Source organism: Cajanus cajan, chromosome 1 (assembly GCF_000230855.2).
Source record: "Cajanus cajan strain Asha chromosome 1, NIPB_CcT2T_4, whole genome shotgun sequence".
NCBI classification, from domain to species: Eukaryota; Viridiplantae; Streptophyta; class Magnoliopsida; order Fabales; family Fabaceae; genus Cajanus; species Cajanus cajan.
This window is the reverse complement of record NC_138517.1, coordinates 9577645-9601223: the sequence shown is the minus strand read 5'-3', so window position 1 is coordinate 9601223 and position 23579 is coordinate 9577645. Positions and strand designations below refer to the sequence as shown.

The 23579-nt window shown below is 30.7% G+C and overlaps 2 pseudogenes across 1 annotated transcript; one reads left to right on the top strand and one right to left on the bottom strand.

The window, feature by feature from the left end:
* Positions 1–3596: 3596 nt before the first annotated feature.
* On the bottom strand, positions 3597–4109 carry LOC109803367 (cytochrome P450 71AU50 pseudogene; annotated as a pseudogene).
* Positions 4110–14780: 10671 nt separating this feature from the next.
* LOC109803435 (eukaryotic peptide chain release factor subunit 1-3-like) lies at positions 14781–19133 on the top strand (annotated as a pseudogene). The gene is made up of 6 exons (XR_014433791.1): positions 14781–14907; positions 15790–17264; positions 17379–17485; positions 17583–17666; positions 18154–18238; positions 18832–19133. The product of XR_014433791.1 is annotated as a eukaryotic peptide chain release factor subunit 1-3-like (transcript).
* The last annotated feature ends 4446 nt before the right edge of the window (positions 19134–23579 follow it).

Genomic DNA, 23579 nt, shown 5'->3' with positions numbered 1-23579 from the left:
AGGGGAGTTACCACACACACATATATATATATATATATATATATATATATATATATATATATATATATATATGTCTCCACGTTAGTGAGATATTGTCCGTTTTGAATTCAAGTCCTCACGAATTTATTTTTGGACATCACCCAAAAGACCTCTCAATTAATGAAGACAAATGTGTGTATATAAACTCATGTTCATTCTCTTGTTTGAACTATGCGAGACTTCGATTGCATTCCAACAGTTTGCATTGTCTGCATCAGCAGATTCTAAATTAGCTATTTTTGAATTAGTCGAAGCATCAGCAGATTCTGAATTTGCTGGTATAGATGCAACAGCACCCAAAGCATCCAAGAAGAATCTCTTATTAGGGATGATACCATCTTTATCGTAATATTACTAGTATATCCCCTTTCGTAATATTTATCCTCAAATCCAGATTCGAGTACATGTTGAAATTTGTCCCGTGGTTCTAGAGTCGGAGTAAAATGGGTAACAGGGAGCGTATTAGATTAGTTTCCAAAAACAGAATAATTTGGGAAAAGAAATTACAGAGAATGTATCTATAACTTTTTTTTCTTTCTAAAAACAAAGTATACACAGCCCAGTGTTTTACAATCAACTAAATGATAATTTCATTGTATATATTTTTTTACTCAAATATTATTATAAATATTTTATTTAACTTTTTTTAAATGATTTGATCACTTTTTAAAGATAATAAATTATATAATAATATTTTTATTTAATAAAATTTAAATTATTTTAAAAAGTTGATAACTTATAATTAAAATTATTTAAATAAAAAATTCAATAAATAAATTAACAAAAAAGATGTTATTTTATAAGAAGGATAAAATTATATTATTTCATTTTAAAAAATAAAGTGGTATCAAATATCATTAAAATATAAAAATAAAATAAATTTTAATAATATTATTAAGCTTGACAAGATGAACCCCAAGCGTGTGGTTCAGCGGTAGGGGTTGATCCACGCTTAAGCAAAGTCAGGGGTTCGAATCCTGCTTTGTGTATGCAGCCGCGTTAAATCTTGGGGCTAGCTATCCCACCCTTTGAGGTGCCTCCAACGTAGCGAGGAGATTAGTCACTGCTGTCGGCGGTGGATACTCCAGGAACGAACCTAAAAAAGCTTGACAAGATGAAAAATAAATAACACAAAAAAAAGAGAGAAGGAAAGAGAGCGAGAGAGATGGAAAGAGAGGGGGGAGTCAAGGGAGGGGGAAGAGATAACCTCATAGAATGAATGAGAGAAAGAAAGAGAAAGAATACGAGAGAGATATTTTGAAAAAATAAAAAATAAAAAAATTAATAATATATTTTTTATTTTTAAAAAGAAGATATTGTGATATTTTTATATATATAATAAAAAATTTCTTCTAAGTCAAAAAAATAAGATTCTCAACCTTCAATGAGAATGATTTTGGGTATATTTGTTTTAATATTTTTCTTATAAAAATGTTTTTTTAAGTGAAATATTTTTTTATGTGCTTTTCTAAACTTTTTTTTTTTGAACAAGAAAGCAATTTTCTACTTCTTTAATAAACAACTTTAATTAGCTTCATAAATATATTTTTTTAAAACACTTGCTTAGAAATTTTTTTTAAAAAAAGTTTAAACAAACGAATCCTTTATGAAAAATTGGGATAAAATGGTTTTGAAAAATCATATCTCTTGCAAATCTTGTTTTTTAAATAGATATCATACCAATCATGGAAAATCAATATTCTCAATATAAAATTAAAATTAAAATTTTCTCTTCTACTAAACATTCACTTAAAGTATATAAGCATAATTCTAAGCGTGTGGTTTAGCGATAGGGTTTGATTCACGCTTAAGCAAGGTCAGGGATTCGAATCATACCTTATGTATGCAGTCGCGTTAAATCTTGGAGCCAGCTATCCCACCCTTTGAGGTACCTCCAACATAGAGATTAGTCACTCTCTATCGGGACGAACAAAAAAGAAAGTATATATGCATGAATCTATCCCTTATATAATTATTTTGTATTTCACCCTAATACCATAAAATGTCAAAACCTTATCTTAAGATGGAGAAGGGTAATTAATTATTTTTGAACAAAATATTATTTTAGTCTTTAAAAATTTATTTGAATGTCACAATAGTTTATGAAACTGAAACAATTTCAAATAAATTCTTAAAATAAATATTTTAGTTATTTCATCTTACAAGCACTCAAATTTAGCATGTTATTATCATTTAATTTGATCTCTACACATGGATTAATATTATTATTTAAATCACATTTTATTTGTTGAGTTTTAGAATAATATGATTAACGAATTATATTTTGCATACAATTTTAATTTTCTTAATTTGAAAAATTAATATCACAATAGTATACCCTTCCATCAGTTGATGCAATAAAATGATGGTTGACACTTCATTTTTTTCATCGGTCTTTTTGAAATCAAGCTGATCAAACATGAAATACGTACCATGAAACAGTTTTTGCTAGTCCCTTTCATTAAAAAGTCGATACGTAGGAATGGCAACCAGATGATTGGCTCTAGGCATTGCAAGGCCGAACGCCTCTGTCATGTCCAAGTCAGATGGCAACATGTCATTTGGTAGCTTCCAATCAAAACAATGCACAAGCTGAGCCACTATCAGACGAACCATACTTAGACCATCTTTGGTGGATTGCTTATAAGCAATCCTTGTGCCACATCATTGTCACGTTAGCTCTAGTTCACTTTATAAGTTGCTTAAATTTTAGTAAAGTTACTTGTGTGAACCAGAGTTAATGTAGCAATGATGTGGTACAGGAGTTGCTTATACCGGAGAGACGCTCTTATTTGCATTCCTGGCCAGATCCTTCTGCCAGACCCAAATGGTATTAATTGGAAGTCTCGTCCTCTCAAATCTATGTTTCTTCCTTCAAATCTCTCTGGCCAGAACTTCTCAGCTTCATCCCAAACACTTGGGTCTCGCATAATTGCCCATGCATTTATTATGACAGTTGATTTTTTGGGTATGAAAAATTCTCCAATCATGCAATCTTCCCTTGATCGATGTGGTCGTAGTAACGATGCCACTGGATGGAGCCTCAAGCTTTCCTTTACAACCATTCCCAAATACTCTAACTTGTCCAGGTCTAATTCTTCTACCTTCCTATTCATGCCCACCACAGTTTCTAACTCCATTTGGACTTTTTTCATCACCCTTGGATTCTTTAAGAGCTCTGAAAGTGTCCACTCAATCGCTGTAGCAGATGTATCCATTGAACCGTCCAAAATATCCTGTGTAGACAAAAATTGTGTTAAAGAAGAGTGAAAATATGATGGCTAGTTATAAAAAAAATAGTGGAAGAGCCAGTGAAATAGTAGCTAAATTGGTATCGGTCCAAGTTGTTAAGAATGTAAGGTTTTATGTTAATGTAAGTTTAAGACATGTGATCCTTCATCATGCCATCTTCCTTTCTCCTATGTATATCCATATACTTTAAGCTATTATGTATGTAAGCAAATTCAATTTTAATATATATATATATACATATATATATATATATATATATATATATATATGAATATGAGGGAAAAGCTCAATGATGTCATTTTCTCTTAATTACCAGGATTATGGCTGATATTGGGTCGTTCAATGTGATATTCAGATTCTTTAGTACCGACAAAGCCCAACATGACATTGACAAAATCCTTCATCTTGTCTTCTCCCTTCTCGGATTGCAAGTGCTCATCAATAATTTTCTCAAAGAAGTCATCGAAGATTTTTCCAACTACTATCATGCGCTTAGTTAGTCCTTGAAGGTCAAGTTTACCAATGTAAGGAATGTATTCCCCTATGTTAGGAGTTGCTGCTAAGTGCATTAGCTCTTGCATTACAGCCTTGAACCCCTTCTCATCCAAGTCTTGGTCCATGTACTTCTTCCCTAAAATCATTCTACAAGCCATGTCTGCACTGAGTGTTGCAACCTTGGCACTAAGATCAACAACAGCTCCATCATTGGCGGTCTCTCTTACAAGCTTGATCAGTAGGTCAAGCTCCTCCTTCCTCATGTGTCTGAAGAAGTTAATTTTGGTTTCGCTTAACAATTCCAATGTGCACATCTTGCGCATGTTGCGCCAATAAGAACCATATTCAGCAAAGCATAAACTCTTCTGCTCCAAGAGATGTATTTTGCAGCTTCATTATGTGGCCTACCCAAGAAGACAAGGTCATGTGTCTTGAAGGTGAAGAAACCACAATGGTGGGCACAAAACCTAAGCGCAAGTACATGATAGGTCCATATTTTTGAGCTAGTTGGTGCAAATCACGATGAGGATTTGCTCCTAACTTGTGAAGGCTTCCCAAAATTGGTAAACCTTTTGGACCTGGTGGTAATTTCCTTGCCTTGTTGTTTCTTCTCCATAGCCACATATAAGAAAGACAAACCAAAACAATTGCTATCCAAATCATCTTAGCTATTTGGAAGAGTTCAAATTGCTAGTACGAAGTGTCTATCTTATGAAGAATGTTGTTTGTGTTTGTGATATATAATGCATGAGACCTTTTAGTAAAATTATGTGATGCCTACTGACGAGAGTACCATAATTAATAGCTATTTACTTGGTTGAATGACATCGCCGGCACAAGATACTTTGGACTTGTCTCTTGCGGCACGCCGGCACCTAAATATATATAAACAACAATGCCCTTTTGTTCTTTTATTTGGCCTTTGCGGAGCTTTTTGGACATTCATTTTGTGTTTCAAATTTTGAAACTAACATGGGTCTAATGGTCACACAGGTGATACATTGGTCGCTGTCCACGTCACTACCTTGCCGCAGTCTACATTAGATTTTCTGTGTCATTTGTAACATTGTAAGTTGTAACGGTGACCTTTCCATTATGCCTCGTGGCCTGTGCTTATTTTTCTTGTTTACTTATAATAATAAGCTTATAATTACATCATTTATTAAACTAAAAATATTTACAATAATGTACATATTTATAAACTACTTATTTCTTACACTATTATTACAATGTTTACATATTAGATTGATACAAATTTATTATAGGGTTAACATGGTTTGTTGGTTAAATAAAAAGTAACTATTATTTGACCATCTATAACAATAGAGTTTTGCTAAGTTAGTGAAAAAACAAAAATTGATACTTCTACGCCTTGAAATGTTACGGCTTTTCCGGCCGCGTCTATAGCTCAACTAATACCCGAAAAGACAGCAGTGATAATAGAAGTGAAAAGGCTTGGCAATGTTAGTAGATCCATCTATTTTCCATTATAATTATTAAATATTTTAAACAAGAAAAATAAGGAGAGAGAACAATTATCTAATAAATATGAACAATTACATAATATGCATAGAAATATTTAATACTAATAAATATATATTAATTCTTCTTAATATGAAAATTTGAATTATATTTGTAGTGACTAGTCAAGATAAATTAGCATGATAATAATGAATAACTAAAGATTATTTCACCTTAAGTTTTTACTCATTTAAATCCCTAAGGTAAGCCTCTAACAACAAATTAATTCAAACTTTTATTCTTATGACCATAAAATAATATTTATTTTTATAAATGCATGAAGAAATAACAACGAGATAAGTTTAAGATATTTTTAATAAAACTATATTATAGTTAATAAAAATAATTAAACTAAATAAATTTGAGTATTTTTTTATTATTTAATCTTTAATAAAATAATGTTTACATAAATGGAGTATATTAAAGAGTACTAATCAAGTAAATGACAGTGATAATCAATATAAAATAATTCAATAACATAAAATAATTCAATAACATAAACTAGGAACACCTTATTAATTATTACGAGTAAAAATTATCATAGATTAAGCAAGTAAGTGAGGTTAGGAACACCTCACTAAGTAAATACACATAAATAGAACTTAAAATAAACAACATAATAGCATATAAATTTTTAAAAAGATAAAGGTCTCCTCCCTCTTACCTTAATATTTAAAAGTAGACAAATTGAACCCTCGCGATTGTATTCTTCTTCTCACAACTCTCTTCCACTTTGCCTCTTAAATTTTTTTTTCTAGCTCATTCTACACCCCCTTACATCTATTTATACTCACATTTGTAATCATTACATTGTTGGTAATGAACCTTATTTTTTTCTATTCATTTGGTTCTTAATCATATGTTTCTTATGGATAGCATTTGGTTACTTTGCAGATAAGAATTCTGCACCAGGTTAGATAAAAATTCTGCAACATTTATCCCTGCATTCAATGCAACAGATTTTTTTTAACCATCCAATATATATAATTACTTAATAAAATGTAACAATTTATAGTGTATAATTAAAATATTATTCTGAAAAATATTATAAATAGGATTTTAGAATTTTATAATATAATTAATCTTATTATCTCTATTTTAATTTGTTCAAACTATAAAAATCCTAATGTATTAAAATAAGACATGTATATTTATTTATTTTAAATAAGATAACTAAAAATTAAAAGAAATATTATTTTAAGAAAAAGATAATGATAAGGAAATTTATAATATTATAAAGTTTCAGAATATTACAATTATTCTTCATTTACAAAAATTTCGTCCTCAAAATTTTTTATTGCTTAAAATAAATAAGGATAATTTTTTTTTATTTTCTCTTCCAATTCCCATGTAGCATTTGCAGTATCATCACTCCAGATGACCTTTACCAGTGAAATCTTTTTGCCCCTCAACTGCTTGATTCTCCTGTCTGCGATCTGTATGGGCATTGTTTCAAATGTAAGGTTATCCTTTAACTGTACTATATCAGACATTATTACATGAGAAGAATTAGAAATATATTTTCTTAATTGAGACACATGAAAGACATTGTGAAGATTAGAAAGAAAATGGGGTAGAGAAATTTGGTAAGCTACATGACCTATTTTTCTAAGAATTTGGTAAGGACCAATAAATCGAGGTGTGAGTTTTTTTTATTTCATTACCCTACCAATTTCAGTTGTTGGTGTAACTTTCAAAAATACATGATCACCTTCATGAAATTCAAGAGGTCATCTTTTCTTATTTACATAACTTTTCTGTCTGCTTTGAGTCGTTCTCAATTTTTCCTGCATCATTTTGATTTTATTCATGGTTTGTTGCACCATTTCAGGATCCAAGATTAAATTTTCTCCAGTTTCAAACCAACATAAAGGAGTTATGCACTTTCTTCCATATAGAGCTTCGTAGGGTGTCATACCTATGCTAGAATGGAAACTATTGTTATAAGTGAATTCAATCAGAAGCAAATATTGATCCCAACTACCCGAATCCTCTAGTACACAAGCTCTCAATAAGTCTTCTAAGGATTGTATGGTCCTATCTAATTGTCCATGTGCCTGAGGATGATATGCAGAGCTAAGGCGGAGCTTAGTTCCCAATGCTTGATGTAAACTTCCCCAAAATTTAGAAGTGAACATTGGATCTCTATCAGATATTATGTTAGATGGTACACCATGCAGCCATACAATCTCCCTTATATATAATTCTGTCAATTTTTCCAGTGAAAATGTTGATGGGTAAGAAATGAGCAGATTTTATTAGTCTATCCACGATAACCCATATGGAATCAAACTTATGTGTTGTTTGTGGTAAACCAACTCAAAATCCATTGCTATATTGTCCCATTTCCATTTAGGTATATCTAAGGGTCGTAACATTCTTGCTGGCTTTTGGTGTTCTATCTTGGCCTTCTGACAAATTAAACATGTAGCTACATATTGTGCTACCTCCTTCTTCATTTTAGGCTACCAAAATATTCTCTTGAGATCCTGATACATTTTTGTTGCACCAAGGTGTATGCTCAACTTGCTCTTATGTGCCTCACCTAAAATTACTTTCTTAATTTCAGAATTATTAGGCACACATATCCTATCATTAAATCTCAAAACTCCCTTTTGATCTATATTAAACTTTTCATTACCCTTTTATCCCAACAATCTTTTCTTCTGAATGAATGAATTCATCAACTATATGAGCCTCACAAACTTATCCATGTAAGTCACTAGTAATCTAAATTGCATGTAATTGTATTCTATCCTGACTTACTACAGTTGACAAACTCATATCTCTAAATTTTTCTATCAAATTCATCTTATGAATCATCAATGAAGAAATATGTAAAGATTTTCTACTCAATGCGTTAGCCACAACATTGACTTTTCCTGGATGATAATGTAATTCAAAATCACAATTTTTCAAAAATTTCATCCACCTTCTTTGTCTCATATTCAGTTTCTTTTGATCAAACAAATATTTGAAACTCTTATGATCACTAAAAACATCAAACTTACCACCATACACATAATGTCTCCATATCTTGAGTGCAAAAATAATGGCAGCTAGTTCTAGATCATGGGTTGGGTAATTATTTTCATGAGCTCTCAATTATCTAGAAGCATATGCTACCACCCTTCTATCTTGCATAAGAACACACCCTAATCCCATTTTTGAGGCATCACAAAATATGACAAATTGTCCATTAGGATTGGGTAAGGCTAAAACTGATGTAGTGATTAATCTTTTCTTAAGTTCTTGAAAACTATTCTTACATTTTTCTGTCCACTCCAAGGGTTGCCCTTTCTTAGTGAGTTCAGTTAAAGGCATGACTATTTTAGAAAATCTTTCGATGAATCTTCTATAATATTCTGCCAAACCCAAAAAATTACGAATTTCTATCACTGTCTTTGGAGGTTCCCATAGTAGAATTGCTTCTACTTTGGACGGGTCCACAGATACTCCATCTTTGAAAATCACATGTCCTAAAAACTTAACCTCCTCTAACCAAAATTCACACTTGAAAAGTTTTGCATACAATTGTTTATCTTTCAAGATTTGAAGAACAATTTGAAGGTGTTCTTCATACTCCTCATGAGTTCGAAAATATATGAGAATATCATCTATAAAGACCACCACAAAATGGTCTAAAAATGGATGAAAAATCTTATTTATATAATCCATGAACACTCCAAGAACATTGGTCACACCAAAAGGCATCACTTGATATTCATAATGACCATACCTTGTTCTAAATGCAATTTTCTGTATGTCTTCTACTTTAACTTTGATTTGATGATATTCTAATCTTAAATCTATCTTAGAGAACATAGTGGCTCCTCTAAATTGATCTATTAAATCATCTATCATAGGAAGAGGATATTTATTATTTATGGTAAACTCATTTAATTGACGATAGTCTACACATAACCTAGAACTTCCACCTTTCTTTTTAACTAGCAAGATAGGAGCCTCCTAAGATGATACACTAGGGCGTATAAAACTATTTTTCAAACAACTCTTCTAATTGCTTCTTTAATTCAACTAATTCAGAAGGTGACATCCTATAAGGTGTCATTGAAATTGGTCCAGTTTCAAGCATTAAATCCATTGAAAATTCAATTTCTCGGTCCTATGGTAAACCATGAATATCATTGGGAAAAACTTTAGGAAAATTTTGAACAACAACTATGTTTTTCAAATCAACTTCCTCTTTGACTTCCATAGAAGATAATATTAAATATCCTTGAACCTTACTCCATGAAAACTTGTCTATTAGATTGGATAATAAAACCAATAGGTCCTTAGAATTATAGAATATTATAGACTTTTCTGCACAGTTGAGAAGGACATGATTGGAAGATAACCAGTCCATACCCAAAATCACATCTAATTGTCATAAAGGTAAACAAATCAAATTTACAAGAAATTTTCTATCATCAATGAAAATAGGACAATCTATACAAACTTTATTGGTAATTATAGATTTTTTTGTAGGGGTTAAAACAATTAAATTAGTCTCTAAAGAAGAAACTGATAATTGAAGGTGTTGAACACAATGATTGGAGATAAAAGAATGAGTTGCGCCTAAATCATATAGTACATTCAAAGTTTTACCTTTAATGGAACATTTACCTTGTATTAGATCATTATTTTGAGCAGCTTCAGTTCCAGTCATGGTATAAACTCTCCTAGTTGTAGGAGGTCTTGGTTTGGGTCCAGAAGTATTTGCCTGTGCCTTTGGTTGTCCACACTCAGAAAACACATGACCAAGCTTTCCACACTTAAAACAGACATGTCTTTTGAGATGATAGTCCTTAGCATAATGTCCCTGTCCACACTTAAGACACTTAACCTAGTTATTCATATGTCTACTGGAACTTCTTGCAAATTGAGAATATTGGGGTTTTCATTGAGGTCGATCATAAGGTTTTCCTTTATTATTTCTTTTCTTATTAAACTGAGGACCAAAAGATTTTGGTTTGTTATCCTTATTGTGATCAAAACCTTCCAAAAAATGACACTTGTGTATTAATGTAGGAAAATTAGAAATTTCTAATATCTCTATTGCCTTTCTTAATTCTGGTCTAAGTTCATCCTTAAATTTTATACACTTCATTCTCTCATCAGGATGATAAAAGAAAGCATAATATTTTCCCAGTTCCTCAAACTTAGAAGCATATTCTCCTACTGTCATGTTTCCTTATTTTAATTGCATAAATTCTATTTCTTTAGCCCTCCTAACATCTTTAAGAAAATATTTTTCAAAAAAATTAACTCTAAACACTTCCCATGTAATAATTATTCCTCCTCCTCCTAATAACCTTCTAGTACTATCCCACCAATATTCTACTTCTCCTACTAACATAAACACTGCATAGTTTACTTTTTGTTTATTAGGACAATTCATGACTCAAAATATCTTTTCTACTTCCTTAATCCATAATTCAGTCTTTTCAAGATTATATCCTCCATCAAAATGGGAAGGCTTATTTCTCCTAAACTCAACCAATCTCTATGACTTCCCCATTCCTTCTGGTCTTTAATTTCTTAACAAGGCTGCAGCCATGTCCTTAATAGCTTGTACAGCCTATGTCAGTTCTCTATTTCTTCTTCTTGCCATCTGAAATTTTATAGATTAGTTTATCATACTAGAAACATGGTTAGGATATTTCCCCAAGTTACACATGGAACATTGCTCTGATACTGTTAAAATGTAACGCCTAATCGTATATAATATTAAATATAATATTATATATATTTATATGATATTTATAGATTTATAGCACAAATATATTATTAATAATTATATACATAGAAACAAAAGAAGATTTTGTGAACTTGTTTACTTATAATTAGCTTATAATTACATCACCTATTAAACTAAAAATATTTACCATAATGTACATAATTATAAACTACTTATTTCTTACACTACTATTACAATGTTTACATATTCGGTTGATACAAATTTACTATAGGGTTAACATGGTTTGCTGGGGATAAATAAAAAGTAACTATTATTTGACCATCTATAACAATAGGATTTTGCTGAGTTGGTAAAAAAAATAAAAGTTGATACTACTACACCTTAAAATGTTACAGCATTTGCGGCCGCGTCCATAACCCAATTAGTACCCGAAAAGATAGCAGTGATAACAGAAGTAAAAGGGTTTGGCAAGGTTGGTAGATCCATCTATTTTCCATTATAATTATTAAATATTTTAAAAAAGAAAAATAAGGAGTGAGAACAATTATCCAATAAATATGAACAATTATATAATATGCATAGAAATATTTAATGCTAATAAATATATATTAATTCTTCTTAATATAAAAATTTGAATTATATTTGTAGTGACTAGTCGGGATAAATGATCATGATAATAACAAATAACTAAAGGTTATTTCACCTTAAATTTAATTTTTACTCATTTAAATCTTCAAGGTAAGCCTCCAACAACAAATTAATTCAAACTTTCATTCTTATGGCCATAAAATAATTTATTTTTATAAATGCATGAAGAAATAACAACGAGATAAGTTTAAGATATTTTTAATAAAACTATATTATAGTTAATAAAAATAATTAAACTAAATAAATTTGAGTATTTTTTATTATTTAAGCTTTAATAAAATAATATTTACGTAAATGGAGTATATTAAAGAGTATTAATCAAGTAAATGATAGTGATAATCAATATAAAATAATTCAATAACATAAACTAGGAACACCTTATTAATTATTACGAGTAAAAATTATCATAGATTAAGTAAGTAAGTGAGGTTAGGGACATCTCACTAAGTAAATACACATAAATAGAACTTAAAATAAACAACATAATAGCATATAAAATTTTAGAAAGATAAAGGTCTCCTCTCCCTTACCATAATATTTAAAAGTAGACAAATTGAACCCTCACGACTGTATTATTCTTCCCACAACTCTCTTCCACTTCGCCTTTTAAATTTTTTTTTTCTGGCTCATTCTACACCCTCTTACATCTATTTATACTCACATTTGTAATCATTACATTGTTGGTAATGAACCTTATTTTTTTCTATTCATTTGGTTCTTAATCATACGTTTCATATGGATAGCATTTGGTTACTTTGCAAATAAGAATTTTGCACTAGGTTAGATAAGAATTCTGCAACATTTATCCATGCATTCAATGCAACGGATTTAGAGATGTTTGACCAGTGCTAGGACTTTATGTTCTCAATATTCCATACTAGATGTACATTAGTACATATGTATAGGATTTTGTTGTAATCCCATATAAGGCTTTTATGTTATTTTAAAGTCAAATTTGGCAGAGATTATTTTAAGTTTTATGCATTCTATACATATATTTGTTGTATGAATGTCCAAAGTCCTATTTTATGATAACCTTAATTTAGTAGATTTTGTGTGTTCTTCATTACATAGTGTTATATTATACTAAGTGTAATAACTTGTCTAGTTGTTACAAAAAGCTAAGATAATAATACTATGTTGTATATTTTGAGATATTTTAAAAGGTTATTTTATTTTAAAAATAATTTTAAGTTTAAATTTAAATTTAAATTCAAAATAACTATTTTATTAATTACAGATTTTAAAATCTAATTAATATTGATTTTAATGGAATATAATAACACAACCATTGTAATTTTAATTAATCTTAAATGATCAAATATTTTAAAATTAATTATTTTTAATTCTTGTAATTAATTATAGTCACGAAGATTAATATTCTTTGTATAAATATTTGAAAATGAGTAGGACTCATAAGCATTGTTATCTTCTTTCTTTATCTAAGTTCTATCTTTTTTGGGCAAAAAATTTATTAGTTTTATATTTATAGTCTAATACTAGAAAGATTTGTTGTATCATATGATTATAAATATTTGAGAATGAGTAGGATTCACAAGTCCTGTCATCTTCTCTCTTTATCTAAATTCTATCTTTTCTAGGTGAAAAATTTGTTAATATGCTTAATCTAATACTAGGGAGAGCTTCAAGAGCTCAAATAGGTTTGTGTTTTCAACATGATAACAATATCAACATCAATTAATTATATTAATCAATCATGAGATTTAAAATTACTTTTTAAACTTTTGATCATTTAAAATTAAATAAAACTATAACGATCATGTTATTATATCTCATTAAAATCTATATTAATCATACTTTAAAACATGTGATTAAATAAAATAGTTATTTTGAATTTAAATTAAAATTAATAATAATTTTATAAATAAATTAACCTTTTGAAGCATCTCAAAATACAATTATGTTATGTTTTTTTTATATCTATCTCAATGTTTATCTTTTATCCACAAAATCATTTTTTGCTTGCATAAGAAATAAAATTACTGGTAAAACAATTCAAATTTTAAATTTTAAATTTATAAGATATTGTTTAGATATAAAAATATATTACTTATCTTTAGGATATTGTTTATAATAAAAAAACATTGTACTTATTTTAAATATTTATCTCCTTTTTTAAAATTATGATATTTGTTCAATAAATAGAGACTCTCAAGATGAGAAAAATCACTTAACTTATAGAAGGGGTCACTTTCCTAAATGAGGAGAGTCATATGAGAAGAGATTTCTAAGTTTCATCCACAAAACTTCATTTGTAAAACTTGAAGGGGTGTAGTGGTCAAATCATGTTAAATAAATCTTGTGCATTCTTTCTTTAATCTTTTATGATATTTTTGTGTGTTCGATCATCCTTGTGCATAAAGAAAAGAAGGAAAGTTTTTTTTTTCCCAAATAGTGATGCTAAAGTCTGGTTCATATAGCTTGATGAAGTTAATGATGGATATGTGTCAAAAGTCTTCTTACTAGCAATGGTTAATCTATACAAGTTCATCAAATACTTATGAAGTGGAGACAAAATATTGCAAAACAAAAGATGATTGTGACAAACATCTATGATAACAAGAAAATGAAGTTTAAAAATTTTAATTGAGAGAAAAATTGTTAAAAAAATAATTAAAATTTCAATTTTAATATAATTTTGTTAGAAATAAATGGAGATGAGAGAAATTTTTTTAAGAGGGTAAATTATAAACAAATTTCTAATTTCAAAAATCAAATTATAAAAATATAAAAAAAAATAAAACATCTAATTAGAATTTTTTTAAGTATAAAAACCTGATTAAAATTTTTGAAAACAATTCTAACAACCAACTAATGTTCAGTGTATACCAGTCTCTCCAATCTTTCTAATACTAATACTAGGTTGTGTTTACGTGTGAATCTGAAATAGGAAACTTGATAAAAACGTGAATATATAATGAAAAGAATAAAAAAATTGAAAATAAAAGAAAAAAGAAAATTCATTCCAAAAATATCTTGCACCACACAAGGAAAAAAGTATTATTTGAGTGGATGAAAAATCAAGAACGTGGGGACTCAGCGGTAATTTCACCACCTCACCGCCATTGAAAAGCGAACAGAATACTGCAAAACGACGCCGTTCGCTCGTGCTTCAAAACCCCCCAAATACACACTCTCTCCGAACAAATCAAGCATTCCATAGTTTTGAGCTAGGGCACGCTTCTCTCTCGCGGCCTCTTCTCTCCCTCGCGCCGCCACACAAAAAGGTTCATTTCTTTGCCAATTCCTATCTCCGATTTCGCAATTTCCATCATCTAACACTCGATCCTTCATTGTATTGTTTTTCCTTATGCTTTTTCCTAGGTTTTGCTCGTAGTTTTTCACGCTCTGTTGGTACTTGTGTCATTGTAATCTTCATCGATATTATTATATGGTTTGTTTTTCTGGATTGATCGATTTGATGGGCTTGGATTGTTATTTATTGTATATGCTCTGTTTTGTGATGCTTTAGAGGCATGCACGTGTGTATGCCTATTAATATTATTATATGCGCTATTGCGCATCTGCGTATTTGGTTTGTTCTATTTTATAATTTGCTTTTTTTGTTGTGATTTTTGCGGTGTGAATTTTTTATTTGCAACTTGACAGGAGGGAGAAGGTAGGCCTGGAGGAGAGTGAGAAAAAGGGGTTTATCATAATATTGATGGTTTAATTGTTATATTGTGATTTAAATATGTCTGCATCTTAGATCCTGTGTTTTGTATTTGACAGTAGTTTATGTTGCAACTTGCGGATAAAGTGGCAGTTGACTTGGGGGATTTTGGGATATTTTGGGACTCTATATATACCTTTCGTCTAATGTGAGTGTCAAACTGAAAAAAAAATGCATTTTGTGTCTCTCTGTTGCTTTCTTAATTGAAGTGATGTGCTTGTTTCATGAATTTTGGAGGGATGAAGGGGAGTTATGATCAGAGGGATGCCATGATTTCTAAGTGTAATTTAATTGAATTATACCTCTTTGATACTGTTATATTTATCTTTGTGCTTGATATGTTTTTGACCAAGCACCAGTTTTATGTTTTGAATTTTATCTTAATGGAAATGGATGTGGCTGATTTGTTGTACTTTTATTTCTTTCAAGGTTATAGGCTTTAAAGATGGCTGATGGTCATGAGACTGACAAGAACATTGAGGTGTGGAAAATCAAGAAATTGATCAAAGCTCTTGAGGCTGCTAGAGGAAATGGGACAAGTATGATTTCCCTTATCATGCCCCCACGTGATCAAATATCTCGTGTCACCAAGATGCTTGGGGATGAGTTTGGAACTGCATCAAACATCAAGAGCAGGGTGAATCGACAGTCTGTGCTTGGTGCAATCACTTCTGCTCAGCAGAGGCTTAAGCTCTATAACAAGGTTCCTCCAAATGGGCTTGTTCTGTATACTGGCACAATTGTAACTGAAGATGGGAAGGAGAAGAAGGTGACTATTGATTTTGAGCCTTTCAGACCTATTAATGCATCTCTCTATCTCTGTGACAATAAGTTTCATACTGAAGCTTTAAATGAGCTCCTGGAGTCTGATGACAAGTTTGGATTTATTGTTATGGATGGAAATGGTACCTTGTTTGGTACCTTGAGTGGTAATACAAGGGAGGTGCTTCATAAATTCAGTGTGGATCTCCCAAAGAAACATGGAAGAGGAGGGCAATCAGCTCTACGTTTTGCCCGTCTTCGAATGGAGAAGCGTCATAACTATGTGAGGAAGACGGCAGAGCTTGCTACCCAATTCTATATCAATCCTGCCACCAGCCAACCTAATGTTTCTGGATTAATACTGGCTGGTTCAGCTGATTTCAAAACTGAGCTTAGTCAGTCAGATATGTTTGATCCTCGACTTCAGGCAAAAATACTTAATGTTGTTGATGTCTCATATGGAGGAGAGAATGGGTTTAATCAGGCTATTGAACTATCTGCTGAAATTCTGTCCAATGTGAAGTTTATCCAGGAGAAGCGTTTGATTGGAAAATACTTTGAGGAAATCAGTCAGGATACTGGAAAGTATGTTTTTGGGGTTGATGATACTTTAAAAGCTTTGGAGATGGGAGCTGTTGAGACGCTTATTGTCTGGGAAAATCTGGATATGAATAGGTTTGTCTTGAAAAATAGTGCTACTGGTGAGATTGTCATTAAGCACTATAACAAGGAACAGGAGGCCAACCAAAGCAATTTTCGGGATCCTGTGAGCTCTGCTGATTTTGAGGTTCAGGAAAAAATGTCGCTGCTGGAGTGGTTTGCGAATGAATACAAAAGGTTTGGTTGCACTCTTGAGTTTGTCACCAACAAATCACAAGAAGGCTCACAGTTCTGCAGAGGTTTTGGTGGGATAGGTGGGATATTGCGTTACCAGCTTGATATGCGAACATTTGATGATTTCTCTGATGATGGAGGTCTGGATGATGATTCTGAATAGCAATCAATGAAATACTTCCTACTGCTGGTGCAGGAAAGGGGAGTCAAAATACCTGCACCAGTATGGGAGGTGGTTGCACTTGCTGCTGCTGCTGCTCCTCCTCCTCCATGTCTGTCTGTGGTGTTGCAAAGAATGCTTGATTGTGAAACCAGGTTTAATTTTATTTCCCTTCTTGTGCAGTATTTGTAGTGTAGATTTTATATTACATTTATTGTTCTTCAGAAATAAAGAAAGGTTCTCTAATTTTATGTTTTACTATTTTTCAGATCCTTTGCCTCCAAACTGCCTCCTTCTGATATGAGTTACTTTCGCACTTGTTCTCGTATTTTTCACACACTGGCGCAACAAATTTCTGCGGAGTTTCTGACAACTGGTGAAAATTTGGCACATCCCCTTACATTCATTGTTAGTGTTCTTACTTTATGTGCTTATAAGAATATCACTGAACATTACTGGTTTTTGTCTTTTAGCTCCCCTGCTCTTTGCTACTTACACCCAGAAAGACAAGTACAAGCACATGTTCCCCAAAGAAACACAACCTAGAGTCAATGAAGGTCAGTCCTCGTCAATGAGCATACACTAAAGAATCTTTTATTCTTTTGCACATTTAGGTTTCAGTATTTCTACTGCTGAAAAATAGAATGTAGCATTCATTTATTCAGAAGGTCTGACACCGGGTGCCATGTTTTTATATTTTTTGTTAATACACTGAGTTAATTATAGTTCCATTGATTGAAAAACTTCATTTTTTTGGGTTAAAGAATTGACTGATTGTTTCTTCATAGTTTGACAGAATTGATGCCATTCTGTCTTATGTTACATACTTTGTATGAATAATACATATTCTATTTTGGTTATTTACTGAAGGATTCATGATTTTGATACATGAGATAAACTTTTCAGCTGCTATTTTCTGAATATGCCAAGTTTATATCTAAAGCTTAGATGGCAGTCTTCTATTATGGCTTTCCTTATTCTGGTGTATTATTTTTTTTTGTCACGAGATTTTAAATATTGATTTTTTTTTTTTGTGCTTTGTAGTCTCTGTTGAACCTGTCTTTCAATATAGTTCTCTGAAGTTTTGATGAAGAAGCAGCTCACACTCAATAAGCTATTCTTCCTAGTGGTGCTTGTTTACTTATTTCAGTTGACAACATGATTTATGTCAATCAAATACATGTCTGTGTTAGTGTTCAGTAGAAAATATTTTGTATTTATTAAGTCTTATATTGTCAATAGTAACTGTTTTCGTAAATATAGTTTGCTATGAAAAGGAGCTATCTGTTTAATCGTGTGCTTTGCCTTGATATTTTCTACGACTTGTGTTTTTAAGCTGATATCAATATCAATTTCTACCAGCCACGATGATGTTGTGTTCTTGTTTCAATCTTTGCATGATCAATGGTGGTGAATAACCATTCGAGTGTTAATAATAATTTGCTAATATTCTTTTGATTAATATGTACCTAGCTTGGTAAATATTCTTCTCATCTATGCTCCATCTCCATTTCACATTAAGGCATTTTACAATGGCAGTCTGGCTGGGTTCTACTGCATGCTCTGTTATACCTAGTAGTTTCTTCATATATGTTTTTTGCCCTTATGTGTGCTGCATATCCATTTTGCTAGTCGTGGCTTTGCATTGAACTGCTTATCTGCCATAACTACATGCTGAGGGTCTATTCCTTTCAAGTGCTGAGTTGAAAAATGGTTTTGTAGGTGAATCCAGATGCTTCTTCTTACGTGGTGTCTTCTAAGATGCTCCATCATATACCTGGCACATGAGTGGTTGAGCTTATGACTAAATTTCATGCGTTAAAATCTATCTTTCGGAACCCTTTCTGTGTTAGACTGATGTTCGCTTTGTTTTCTTCATAGTACTTCACACAATGTTGTGCTTATATTTTACAGTATGTTTTGTATTTGTAGATTGCTTAATGATGTGTTCCTATGAAAACTTCAGTTTCTCATTAGTATACAATTATCAGCATCCATGCCAATGATGGCATGTCTATTATTAAGTGCTCGGTTTGAGTTGATATCTCCTGCTATGGGAATGTTTGGTCGTACTTTTATAAAAGCAATACATAGTTTTAGAAAATTCAATTTATAAAAAGTTTTGCGTGGGGTTTCCACTTTTTCCAGTTGCCATTGGTAGTGGTCCAGTGGAGGTTTAAAATAGTGCTTTGGTTGGAGTCCAAGTATAAAAGTGCTTTTAAATATATTATTTTGAATTGGTGTCTGCACAGATGTTGTAACCAGTGTTCATTAAAACTGTAGCACGATATATCTATGGAGATTTCAATTCAACTGGGGAGGCATAACTGCCCATGTTTTCTTAATTCCATATATATTAAGGGTTTCAAGAAGGGCCAAGTTCGAACCTGATATTTAATGAATTGAATGTGGTGAACTCCCTTGTGTAATTTTTCATCAAATTATGTTTTTCGCGTATTTTTACATTCTTTCTCCTGGCCGAAAAGAATTTTTTTAATTATCAAGTCAGGGTGTCTACTCTGGCTCTTAAAGATTACAAGAAAAATAATGGTTTTGTACCGTTGTCTAATAGCATGCTTGGAAATCATTTTCAATATAAAGCCAGGTAAATTTTCAGAAGCAAGCATCTCTAGTTTGTGTATTGACTTTAGCACTTTGAGGGTAAACGCAGATCACCAAATCATACCTAAACGTACACCATGTAGTTTCTCGTCCAAAGCAATATATATTAAACATGAACATGCCTATCCATGTGTGTTTTTCTTCTTTGAAAACTCAGAAGTTAAGGCCCATGAATATAATAGAAATCAAGTCTCCTTTTGTTAGCAATTTAAGATAGAAAACTGGACTTGGTCTTTCTTTCTTGATATTTATGGATGGATAATCATATATTTCTTACCCTAAAACGTAAAACTGCAGAATAAAAGAAATTGGATGGCGGGTCCTTCCCTTTAGGATGCTTTTAAGGACTTAAAAAACGTCAAGTTTTCAATGGACTAAACTAAGAAAGTTAAGAGATCTAGTTCAGTTGGGTAAAGAGGACATTTGAATTGTTGCAAACATGTCAGTATCAACTATCAAGTTTGATTAGGATGGATGAAAAAAAAAATCTAAGTTCATATATTTAAAAACAAAAAATATATGTTCAAACTAAAATATGAAATTTTAAATAATGGTAAAATAAATCACATTAGATAATGTTTTTTCTTCATTTTTATTTATATTTATCTATTATAATTTTAATTTCAAAATTTCCTCTAATGTAAATATATATATATTTTTTATTTATTTCTAAATTTATTAATCTATTACTGCGTGCTCAGTCATGGAGTCTATTCATTGCTTTATAAGAAGTATATAATCATTGCCTTTAACATTAAAAATTAGAATTTGCATTTAAAATTGTAGAAGGGAAAATAATTCCTTTTCAAGCTTAAGACACGGTACAAATTTTAGGGAGAGCCTACATGAGTACTAAAGCTATTAACAATGTTTCTTTAGATAAATCAAGTGATACACTTTAAAAGTAAATGCTGTCTGGTGTTGCTGCAACATTGTGGATCCAATAAAATGGTCAGAAAATAGAGATAGCAATAATTTTTGTTCACTTGAATTGAACAAGCACATTCATATAATTTTCTAGTTATACTTTCACGTACTATGATATTTCTTTGGGAAAAACCTAAGTAGTGTCACTTATTCAGGAAATTAAAAAAAAAAATTTCGGAAAGAAGTACAACAATTATTTACTTTTAAAAATATTTAATAAATACTCTTCAACCAGTAACTATAAGGCACTCATTAGTATATTTTTTTCATCCATAAATATATCGTAGTAATGTCTTAAAATTAGTAATTAAAAAATAATTTGTATCTATAAAGTCTGATTTTCGTTAACTAAATATTATTTTAATACGATCTTAATAACATCAAATTGATTCCATTGTTACACATTTTGGAATAAGATACAAACATTTATTATCTTAAAAATTTATAAACATTAAAACTTTTCGCGATAAATAGCCAAGATAGTTGAATGAAGAATAACAAATATTATTTTTAATTCCGAAGGGTACAACAACTTAAACAAAGTCCCTTTTTAAATAAATTGATCAGCTATAAAGCATCGTACTCAATTAGAATCTGAACAAAATTGTAGTTATCCCAAATAATAAATATTGGTTTTCTTCTCTTTCGTGAGTTCTGAAGGCCAACAAAGTCATCCACAAATTGTCATTTTATTAACAAAATTATGGAACCGTAGGACCACAATTATACGATCCAAGATATGAGTATTGATTCCATGTATTCTCCACTTTTTAAATGAGTCAGGAAAATAATGTTCCAATTGAATTTAATGTTTTACAAACATAAGCAAGTTGAATACTTCAAAATTATGATGGTTGACCCGTTTGTGTGCAAGTACAGCGAGGCATGGTTGCAATCAAAATCAAACATATTTCATTATCATTATAAGTTGACATCTCAACTGTTCATCCTGGCCCCTGCCTACATATAATTAAGTGAACATATTCAAGAAAAGTTCCATTCAACATGCTAACACATGATTTAGATATTTGGTCAAGTTTATAAGAGATATGAGTATTAGCTATATAAATTTGATCCAATATACCCTTAAAGACTAATTTCATTTAGGATAATAATGTAATTGCCACTGATCAGACGAGTTTTTATATGATATGAATTAAACACATAATATTTATTAAATAGATTGTCTCTAACTTTTTGAGAATAAGATAATTATTACACTAACCCATAAAACATTGAAGTTTCCTAGCAATTTCTTTGGATAATAAGATCTTAATCAATTAGAAATATTCAATTTTTTTTAGTTGTTGATAGATGAGGAGGGAAGGCAAGAAGAGGGTAGTGATAATAATTAGCTCTAAGTATTCAACTAACATAAAAAAAGAAATGAAACTATTAACATCAAACCGACAATATCATGTGCAAATTCCATGATCTATTGGATGGAAAATCACTTTTGATACTTACATATCCATCCCCTTCTGTCTCATGTAAAATCGTGATGGGGATGTTTGAGGTCATCCATTCAGAATAAATAAATAAATATATAATAAGAAGATGCCCCTAACCTTTCTTCCTCCCATTTCTTGTTTCTTTTTATTTGTCCCATTCAGTTACATTTTGGGATGTTTCCCCATTTTTAAGGTGCTTCCCGGAACCATGTATTACCCATTTTTTTTCCCATTAAATTAAGCAACATATATTGAAATGCGTGTGACATGGCTACACACCAAATCAATACCTTGTACTTTTAAGAATTGGGTTTCATCATTAATGTAACATTAGGTTAGGTAATATCTAAGAGAAACCCACCAAACTCTCAAACCATGGGATGCGTATATATGCTCTTCAATTAAGTGCAATTCCTTAGGTTATTTTTCGTGCATTAATGATTCATCTAGTGAGCATGTCTGATATGTATATGAAAGTCAAATAATAATTTTGAGATTGGTTAAAATTTAAAGTTATATGGTCACTTAAAATTCATGTAGCTCGTGTGTTTAATTTTTGGTTATTCTTTATGAAATCCAAAAGCAAATAGTTCCCACACACACAGATAGTAAAAAGAGTTTTTACATTATTATTCAAATAAAAATTGTCACTTATAATAAGTTTGTTAACTTTTATAATATATAATTACCAATCATACAAATTATAATGTCTTATTGAATTCCTTTTTATAATCATGTTATTTCTACAAAATAATTATAGACTTTGTTGATAATTATGTTAGTTAATTTGATATTAATTGGTAAAATAAAGACAAGATGTAGTAACTTTCACATAAAAGAAAACCTTATCACTAAATACATCACATACACAGAATTTTCAAATAAAGGGAGGAAATTTTCTAGGAAATAGAGGAAGTACAATAAGAATAAAGATGGCTGTGTAGGCCCAAAAATTGAATAAGGAAAATGACATTCCAAGCTTCAGGTTCAAGAAGCGATTCATGTGCCAAGCGTTCATTCCAAGCTATAAAAAAACACAAAAGTAAAATTAGAATGGTCCATAATTGATTGTTCTAGGGTCTTCCATCACCGTAAATTATTATATATATATAATATTAATAACAAAGTGTATTATGCATGGGATAATTGGAAATAGAAATTGCTTAGTTATAATCTTAAAGTTGAAGTTAAGTTAAGGCATGAATCCACAGTAGTTAGTGGTTGGCTTTTTGGCCCACTCATGTATACATTCCTACCCACTTTGAGTATCTATTTATTGATGGCATGTGTTAGTGGATAATTTTTTCTTTTAGGTACCGAAAAAATTGGCTTTTCTCCTCTTCCTTTAACCCAACTAATAACGACATTGCTCTATAAATGTTTTCGTTCATCTTTATTTTTGGGTCATACTCCATTTTGATGTGAATTGAGATGGAAACAAGAGAGATAATAATAAGAAAAAATATATAT